This window comes from Hipposideros armiger, unplaced genomic scaffold (assembly GCF_001890085.2).
Source record: "Hipposideros armiger isolate ML-2016 unplaced genomic scaffold, ASM189008v1 scaffold_878, whole genome shotgun sequence".
Classification (NCBI taxonomy): Eukaryota; Metazoa; Chordata; class Mammalia; order Chiroptera; family Hipposideridae; genus Hipposideros; species Hipposideros armiger.
This window is the reverse complement of record NW_017732228.1, coordinates 300,418-308,995: the sequence shown is the minus strand read 5'-3', so window position 1 is coordinate 308,995 and position 8,578 is coordinate 300,418. Positions and strand designations below refer to the sequence as shown.

At 42.1% G+C, this 8,578-nt stretch overlaps 1 pseudogene; it reads right to left on the bottom strand.

The window, feature by feature from the left end:
• Positions 1-8,006: 8,006 nt before the first annotated feature.
• On the bottom strand, positions 8,007-8,348 carry LOC109374948 (DNA-directed RNA polymerases I, II, and III subunit RPABC4 pseudogene; annotated as a pseudogene).
• Positions 8,349-8,578: the final 230 nt, after the last annotated feature.

Here is an 8,578-nt window from a genome sequence, read left to right as displayed (position 1 = left end):
CACCAAGTATCCTTACTTTAAGATGAAAAACAATATATCATGATTTCTTGTTGAAAATGGGGTTTGATCTTTGATTTTTTGAACAGGTAAATTGTAATTTTTCTCTTGCAACTTGAATGTTTTTAAATGCTTTGAATTCTGCATATCAACAGCTTCGATTTGGGAGACTATACAAGGCCTGACAGTTAAGTTCGAGAACTTGTCACCATGCGCTTACATTGGCAGCACTGTCCAAATAGCTTGGTAAGGTTTCATAACCTTGGTATATCAGTGTCTCACGCTGTGTTTTTGTCGACATGTGGTGGTGTCTTGCTGAGTGGCGTTCATTATTGTAGCGTGTTTTTGTGTGCCATTGCGAGAATGGCTGAGCTTGAATTAAATCAATGAACGAACAAACATTAAATTTCTTGTTAAACTTGGCAAGAGTGGAAGTGAAATCAGGGACATGTTAGTCCAAGTTTATGGGGATAATGCCATGAAGAAAATGGCAGTGTGCAAATGGGCAAAACGTTTTTCTGAGAGGAGAGGACACGTCAGTGATGAAGAGAGGTTAGGGAGGCCCGTAATGAGCAGAACTGATGAAAACATTGTAAAAATTCGTTGAATTTGTGCATCAAAATCGCCAGCTGGCTGAGAAGCATACCAAACCAAGTAAAACATTGATAGAGAAACAGTTAGGAAAATCTTTGCCATATTTTTATTTGTTTTAGTGTGTACAAAGCAATGTAATAGACATTTAAACCCCTCATAAAGTGATAACCCACCCCCAAGCTACTACCCCTCTAACATCTTATATAGCTGTTACAATACCATCGACTATCTTCCCTATGTTGTATTCCACATCCCGTGACTATAATCTAATATAATAACTATTATATTATACCTATATATTTAGTTATAGTTGACATTCAATATTATTCTACTTCAGCTTATGGCATATTGCGTATTGGTCAGGTATCTACAGTTGATCCCCCTGGTAAGTCCAGTGCCCATCTGGCACCTTACATGATCTTTACAATGCAATTGATCATGTTCCCCATAATGTGTTAACTACCAATTTGTATTTAATACCTTCACCTTTTTCACCCTGCCCCCAACCCCATTCCCATCTATTACCTTGATAGATCTAGTACCTATGTGGCACCATAACTAGTTATTACAATATTATTGACTATATTTCCTATGCTATACGCTACATCCCTACTACTGCTGTATAACAACCAATTTGTACTCTTTTTTTTTTAAGATTTAATTGGGGAATTGGAGGGGGGAATAGCGCTGGGGAATCGGAGAAGCGGAACAGACAAGTTGCTGTCCTTTTGTTCTTCAGTTTACTTGTGGAGGACACTGCTTCACTGGCCCATGTTGGTATTATGATCATTGCGTTCTTCCCGGCTGTGACAGTCGGTTGCTGGCCATTGGACAGCAGCTCACGGTGGCTCTCGCTGGCTGACAGCCCCTGGCTGCTCACACTGGCTGATGGCCACTCACTGCTCATGGCAGCCCAGCTCCAGGTTGAGCTGTTATTCACAATCTTAGCTGTAGAGGGTGCAGTGTCACTGGCCCATGTGGGAACCGAACCGGCAGCCCTGCTGCTCAGAGCTCACGCTCCCAAGCCAACTCTTAACCAACACGCCACTCGGCTGGCCCCCAATTTGTACTTTTTAATCCCTTCCCCTATTACCCATCCTTAACGCCACTTCCATCTTAAAGAAGTCCTTCTAAGAGTCCTTGTAATACTGGATTGATGGAGATGAACTCCTTCAGCTTTTTCTTGTTGGGAAGCTCCTTACCTATCCTTCAATTCTAAATGATAGCTTTGCTGGGTAGAATAATCTTGTAGGTCATTGCTGTTCATCACTTGGAATATTTCCTGCCACTCCCTTTTTTTTTTTTTTTTTTTTTTTAGCTGAGCCATCCCGCCACCTGTTGGCAGCTCACGGCTGCTCAGCTCGGGCTGACTCGAACCGCTGTTGCTCAGANGCTGCTCAGCTCGGGCTGACTCGAACCGCTGTTGCTCAGAGCTCAAACTCTTGAGCGAGCTCTTAACCAACTGAGCCACTCAGCCGGCCCTCTGCCACTCCCTTTTTGCCTGCAAAGTTTTTGTTGAGAAATCAGCTGCCAGCCAGTCTTATGGGGGCAGCTTTGTAGGTAACTAACTGCTTTTCTCTTTCTGCTTTTAAAATTCTCTCTTTGTCTTTAACCTTTGGCATTTTAATTTTGATGTGCCTTGGTGTTTATCTTGTTTCAGACTCTCTGTGCTTCTTGGGCTTGTATGTCATTTCCTTCACCAGGTTAGGGAAGTTTTCTGTCATTATTTCTTCAAATAGGTTTTCAATTCCTTGCTTGCTCTCTTCTCCATCTGGTACCCCTATAATGCGAATGTTGGTACTCTTGATATTGTCGTGGAGGCCCCTTAAACTCTCCTCAATTTTTTGGATATTTTTTTTCCCTTTTTGCTGTCCTGATTGGGTATTTTCTGCTACATCGCTGTTTGGATCCTCTGCTTCATCTAATCTACCATTGATTCCCTGTAATATATTCTTCATTTCCCTTATTGTATCCTTTATTTTTGACTGGTTCCTTTTCATGGTTTCCATCTCCATTTTTATGTTTCGTATCTCTCTTTTGAAGTTCTTCCTGAAATCATTGAGCATTCTTTTTTTGGGGGAGGGGAACAGACAAGTTGCTGTCGTTTTGTTCTTCAGTCTAGTGGTGGAGGATGTTGCTTCATTGGCCAATCTTGGTATTATAATTGCGCTCTTCCTGGGTGAGGCAGATCGGTTGCTGGCCTCTGGACGGCCGCTCATGGTGGCTCTTGGCAGCCTACACCGGCTGCCAGCCACTCACACTGGCTGCCAGCCACACATGGTAGCTTATGGCAGCCCACTGCAGCAGGGGCTGCAGCCTACACTGTCGCCAGCAACTCATGGCAGCCCAGCTCCAGGTCGAGCTGTTGTTTACCATCTTAGCTATAGAGGGCAGTGTCACTGGCTGTCATGTGGGATCTAAACCGGGGCCCTGCTGCTCATAGCTGGCATCCCAAACCAGCTCTTAACCAACTCGCCACTCGGCAGGCCCGAGCATTCTTATAACCAGTGTTTGGAGCTCTGTGCCTGATAGATTGCTTTTCTTCGTTTCACTTAGTTCTTTTTCTGGAGCTTTGTTCTAGTCTTTTATTTGGGACATGTTTCTTTGTCTCCCCATTTTTCTTGCCTCCCTGTGTTTGTTTCTATGTATTAGGTAGGGATGCTATGTCTTTCAATCTTAGTAGAGTGGCTTTATGTAGTAGGTGTGCTGTGGGATTCTGTGGCGCAGTCTTTCTGGTCATCTGAAACATGTGCTCCAGGTGTGTCCCTTGTGTGGGCTGTGTGTGCCCTCCTCTTGTAGTTGAGCCTTGGTTGTAATTGCACATCATTGCGAGGGACTGACCCTTGGGCTCACTGGTTGTGAGGACTGTCCTTGACTACAGTGGAAGCGTTGTATTGCAGGGACTGAACCTACAGAGTAGGATATGCCTCAGCAGGACTCTGGTGCCTGCCCAATCCGCCCCTTGGATGTTTTGTACTTGGAGGCGACTGGGTAATACTCCAGCTCGTTTTGAAGTTGGCCACTGTGGGGCACCTTCAAGGGGATCTGCTGTAGGTCAAGTTCAGCCATAGCCCATGCCCCACCTGGGGCCATGCAGCAGGAGCCACAAAGAAATCCTCAGATGGCTGTCCATGCTGTGCTTGGAAACACGTTGAGAGGCCAAGCCAGGAACCAAGACTGGCTGCTGCTCGGGCCCACTTAGGGCTGCTCAGCCAGAGGTACAGGACACACTCCAGCCAGATGCTGCTTGTGTGGGTCCCGCAAGCCTTCGAGAGAACTCAAGAAAGTCTGCAGGTTGAGTCAAGGCAGGCAGTCTGCACGAAAAAGCCACTGAAAGCAGCCTGGGTGCGCTTAAAAGTTGGGCGGGGCTGGGTCTCAAACCACCAGGACACATCGAAGGAATGACACAGACTCATATGGTGGCTGCCTGCTGCACTCAGGAAAGGGGGAGGAGTCAGCAACGAAATAATGGTTTCCGCTAGCTCCCCCGTCCAGGAGAAAGCCGCCTCTCCAGTCCCTGTCCCAAGCCACACAACTCAAATCCCTACCATTTGTCCCTGCCGCCTTTCCAGCTGCTGCCCCAGTGCTGGAGCTCAGAGCAAGTGATTCCATTGTTGGGTAAGTCTGAACGTGGTCCCTTTAAGAGGAGCACCTGGGAGTGCAGCCGCACTCAATCACAATCTCCACTGTTTTTCACAACCACAAATTATGGGGATTTCTCTCACTAGCACTGGAACCCTGAGCTGGGGTGGGGCTGGGACCTCTTGCTCCTTTGAGGGGTAGGAGGGACTCCCACAGCCAAAATAGCCCTCCCTGTCTTTAATGGTCACACATGGGTGTGGGACCAGCCAGTTCTGCGTCTTTGCCCTTCCTACAAGTCTGGAGGTGGCTTTTGCACATCCTAAGTTGAAAGGCTTCAATTTAGCTTGATTTTAGGTGTTTCTCAATAATGGCGGTTTTGTAGATTAGTTGGAATTTTGATGTAGTTTTGAGAGAAGGTAAGCACAGCATTTACCTACTGCACCATCTTGGTTGTTCAATTAGGAAAATCTTAACTGAAAATCTTGGCATGAGAAAGGTGTGTGCAAAAATGATCCTGAAGGAGCTCACTGTTGAACAAAAGCAAAGGAGAGGGGAAGTTTGCCAAGACCTTTTAGAGAGGCAAGACGATGTTTTCATCGTGTTATCACTGATGATGAAACATGGGTGTACCAATACTACCCTGAAACAACAAAGCATCAAAGTGCACAGTGGAAGTCAGCCAATTCTCCACAACCAAAAAAGTTCCATCAGTCCAAATCAAGAGTCAAAACAATGTTGCTAACGTATTTTTTGACATCAGAGGGATTATTCATTATGAATTTGTACCAACTGGACAAACAGTTAACCAAGTTTACTATTTGGAAGTGCTGAAAAGGCTATGTGAAGAAGTTAGACGAAAATGACCTGAACTTTTTGCCAGCAATTCATGGCTCTTGCATCACAACAATGCACCATCTTACATGGCACTGTTTGTGAGGGAGTTTTTAGCCAGTAAACAAGTAACTATTGGAACACACTCCCTACTCTGTGGCCCCCAGTGACTTCTGTCTTTACCCGAAGATAAAGGAAATGTTGAAAGGAAGACATTTTGATAACATTCACGACATCAAAGGTAATATGATGACGGCTCTGATGGCCATTCCAGAAAGAGTTCCAAAATTGCTTTGAAGGGTGGACTAGGCACTGGCGTTGGTGCATAGCTTCCCAAAGGGAGTACTTTAAAGGTGATCCTAGTGATATTCATCAATGAGGTATGTAGGACTTTTTCTAAGATGAATTTGCGATCTTAATTGTCAGACCTTGTATACCTAATAAGTTACAAGTCTTTAATATATCATATATTAGGAAAGCATTATACTTTATTGCCTAAAACCTATAGATTTTCATTTGAGCAGAAGAATTAGATTAATAGCAGTTAAATTAGTTCTAGAGCTCAGATCAGCAGCAGCAGCACTTGGGAGCTTGTTAGAAATGCCTTACTCCAGACCTAGATGAATCAAAATCTGCATTTTAAGAAGTTCTGGTGATTTCTACGCACGCTAAGTTTGAGAAGCACTTTTCTAGAGCAGAGCAGTTGTTTTCCACGTTGGCTGCATTTAAAAATCACCTGAGTTGGGCTGGCCGAGTGGTTCATTGGTTAAGAGTTCGCTTGGGAGCGTGAGCTCTGAGCAGCAGGGCCCCAGTTCGGATCCCACATGAGGGCCAGTGACGCTGTGCCCTCTACAGGTAAGATGGTGAACAAAAACTTGATCTGGAGCTGGGCTGCTGTGAGTCGCCGGCGACAGCATAGGCTGCAACAGGGCTGCAGTGGGCTGCCATGAGCTACCGTGAGTAGCCGGCAGCCAGCGTGAGCAGCCGTCCAATGGCCGGCGACCAATATGCCTCACCCCAGAAGAGGCAATGATCACAATACTAACATGGGCCAGTGAAGTGACGTCTTCCACAACTAGACTGAAGAACAAAAGGACAGCAACTTGTCTGTTCCCCTTCCCCGATTCCCCAACGCTGTTCCCTCCCCCAATTCCCTCAATAAAAAGTCTTAAAAAAAAAATCACCTGAGTTAAAAAAATTATGTGTAGTTCCCATCTCTAGAGACATTTTTCTTTTTAATAGGCTTTGGTGTAGGCATTATGATTAAAAAATTCTCTTAGGTGGTTTTTTTGAGCAGCTATGGTTGAGACCATTGTTTGAGAGCTACCCTGTTCAATACAGTAGCCACTAGCCATGTGTGGCTATGTAAATTTACGTTTCTTAAAATCAAATGAAATTTTAAAATTAGTGCCTCAGTAAAAAGTCACAGTAGCAACATTTCAAGTGTTTAATAGCCACATGTGGCTAGTAACTTCTGTATTGAACAGTGCAAATAGAGAACAGGTAAAGATTTATCACCAGAAAATTTTGTCTTAATACTTTGAGCGCTTTCTTGATAAGTTAATTTTTAGTTTCTTGATAAGTTTAATTTTAGGGAATTGATTTATACTATTCTTATAAATAGTTTCCTGGGGAAAAGTACTAATAGACATACAGAGACTAAGAGATGAGTAAGCTGTGCAAAAGAATCTATATTTGGGTTGAAACTTCCTTTTCACATCAAAACAATCAATCAGTTATGCTTTTGCTGTATGTAATCAGGTCAGAAGACAAAAAAGTGAGATGTGTAGTACATTATTATGACTCTAGAGAAGCTGGTTAGATATGACTACTTTAAGTAAATAATTAAACACTTAACTGTGCTAGTATGTAGTTGATATAATATCCAGCTTTGTTTTAATTTTTATATTAAATTAGGTTTTTATACATGTAACTTACTATGTTTGATGCATCGAAGGAAGTATTGTAACGAAACAGCAGTCCTTTCTTTAATGAGCTTTTAGTTTTTCCTGATGAACCTCCATTTTTGCATCTGTAAAATATGGTCAGTAATATTACCTACCTCAAATATGGCTGAGAATAAAATGGAATAGTGTATGTAAAGCTCTAAAACACTGCCTTGTACATAGTGAGTTTTTAGTAAGAGACAGCAAACATATTTTTTTAAAAGCATATATTATTTTGAATGTCAGAGACACACATAGCTATTAATAAAGTTGGAATATATATGATCTTTAAAATGAATGTTAGGGAGGCCAACATAATAATGGAATCCTGGAACAGATGGAGTATCTGAGTATCCATATCCCTAAGATCAAGGTAAAAGTTTTAAACATTTATCCAGTAACTCAGTGTAAACCAATCTCTATTCTTTTTATATTCTGAAAGGAGTGTTTTTTTTGTTGTTGTTTTTTTACTTTAATGAATGTTTACACCTGGGAATTGCACCGGCCTTAATAATAGTCTGCTTCATCCACTTCATGTGATGTTGGGTTTTGCTTTGCAGAAAGCAACTATTAAAGTTTCTTTTCTTTTGCCCAAGATTTAACAAATAATCAAGCATTATGTACAAATACAGAAAGGCCTACTTCAAGTAACAAATGAAAAATGTAATTCAAAATCATGTATGCACACTGACAGTAAGTGCACTGGTATACACCATACAAAGTGATGCTGGAGACTTTACAAACAGTTGATAATATGAAACAGTGGTTTCCAAGGAACTTACTTAATTAGACTTTTAGAGATCCCTAGAAAACTTTATTTTTAAGAAGGGTCCCAATGAATCTAGGTTTCGATTAAATGTGTGGTTTGGGGAAGCACTTTTAACCTTCACTGTGTATTGCTGACACTGACATTGTGTATCATATGTCAGATGAAGTATAGAATTCAATTACAAATCATGTAATTGAACAAAAAATAATTTCTTTATATAACTATTAATAGATACCTAAATACAATATGGTTTTTAAAATGAAATCATGTGTATACAGTTGTATTCATAAAGGTAAGTACACCAATCAAAAGCTATACAACATTAACAGCAAATCCAAATATGAATTCCGTTTCACCGAGCATCAAAAACCACCAATCTTTTAGTCCTTTTCTTGTACATTATTCTGTATCCACATTCTCTGCATCTGATAGGATCCCTGGATTTTATTTCATTTTCTGTGTGACATTCTCCACAGATATATATCATTGGCTGCTGCTTTGGGGGTTGAACGTCCTTCTGGGTGTCCATTGTTAGGCCCAATTTAGCACGTAAAAACTCGTCAAACACCGCCCTTCCAGATTGCAGCTCGTCGTTCTGTCGCAGCCAGATTCCAGCTAACATTTTTAACAGTATATTCATACTTGGGGACTAAATAGTTCATTGATCCTCTGCCCCCATCCATTGCTATCTCCCTTTCTCCAGCTTGAGTCAACTGTCTTTTCTCTGGCTATTGACTCCTAATGCCAAATCAATTGCTTTTCATTTTGAACTCTTATTGTACTTTCATTCCCTCCACCCTGGCTTCCCAGATGACTTTCTCAACATTTTCAGCCTTCCTTTCTCCATTTTAAGTTCTGT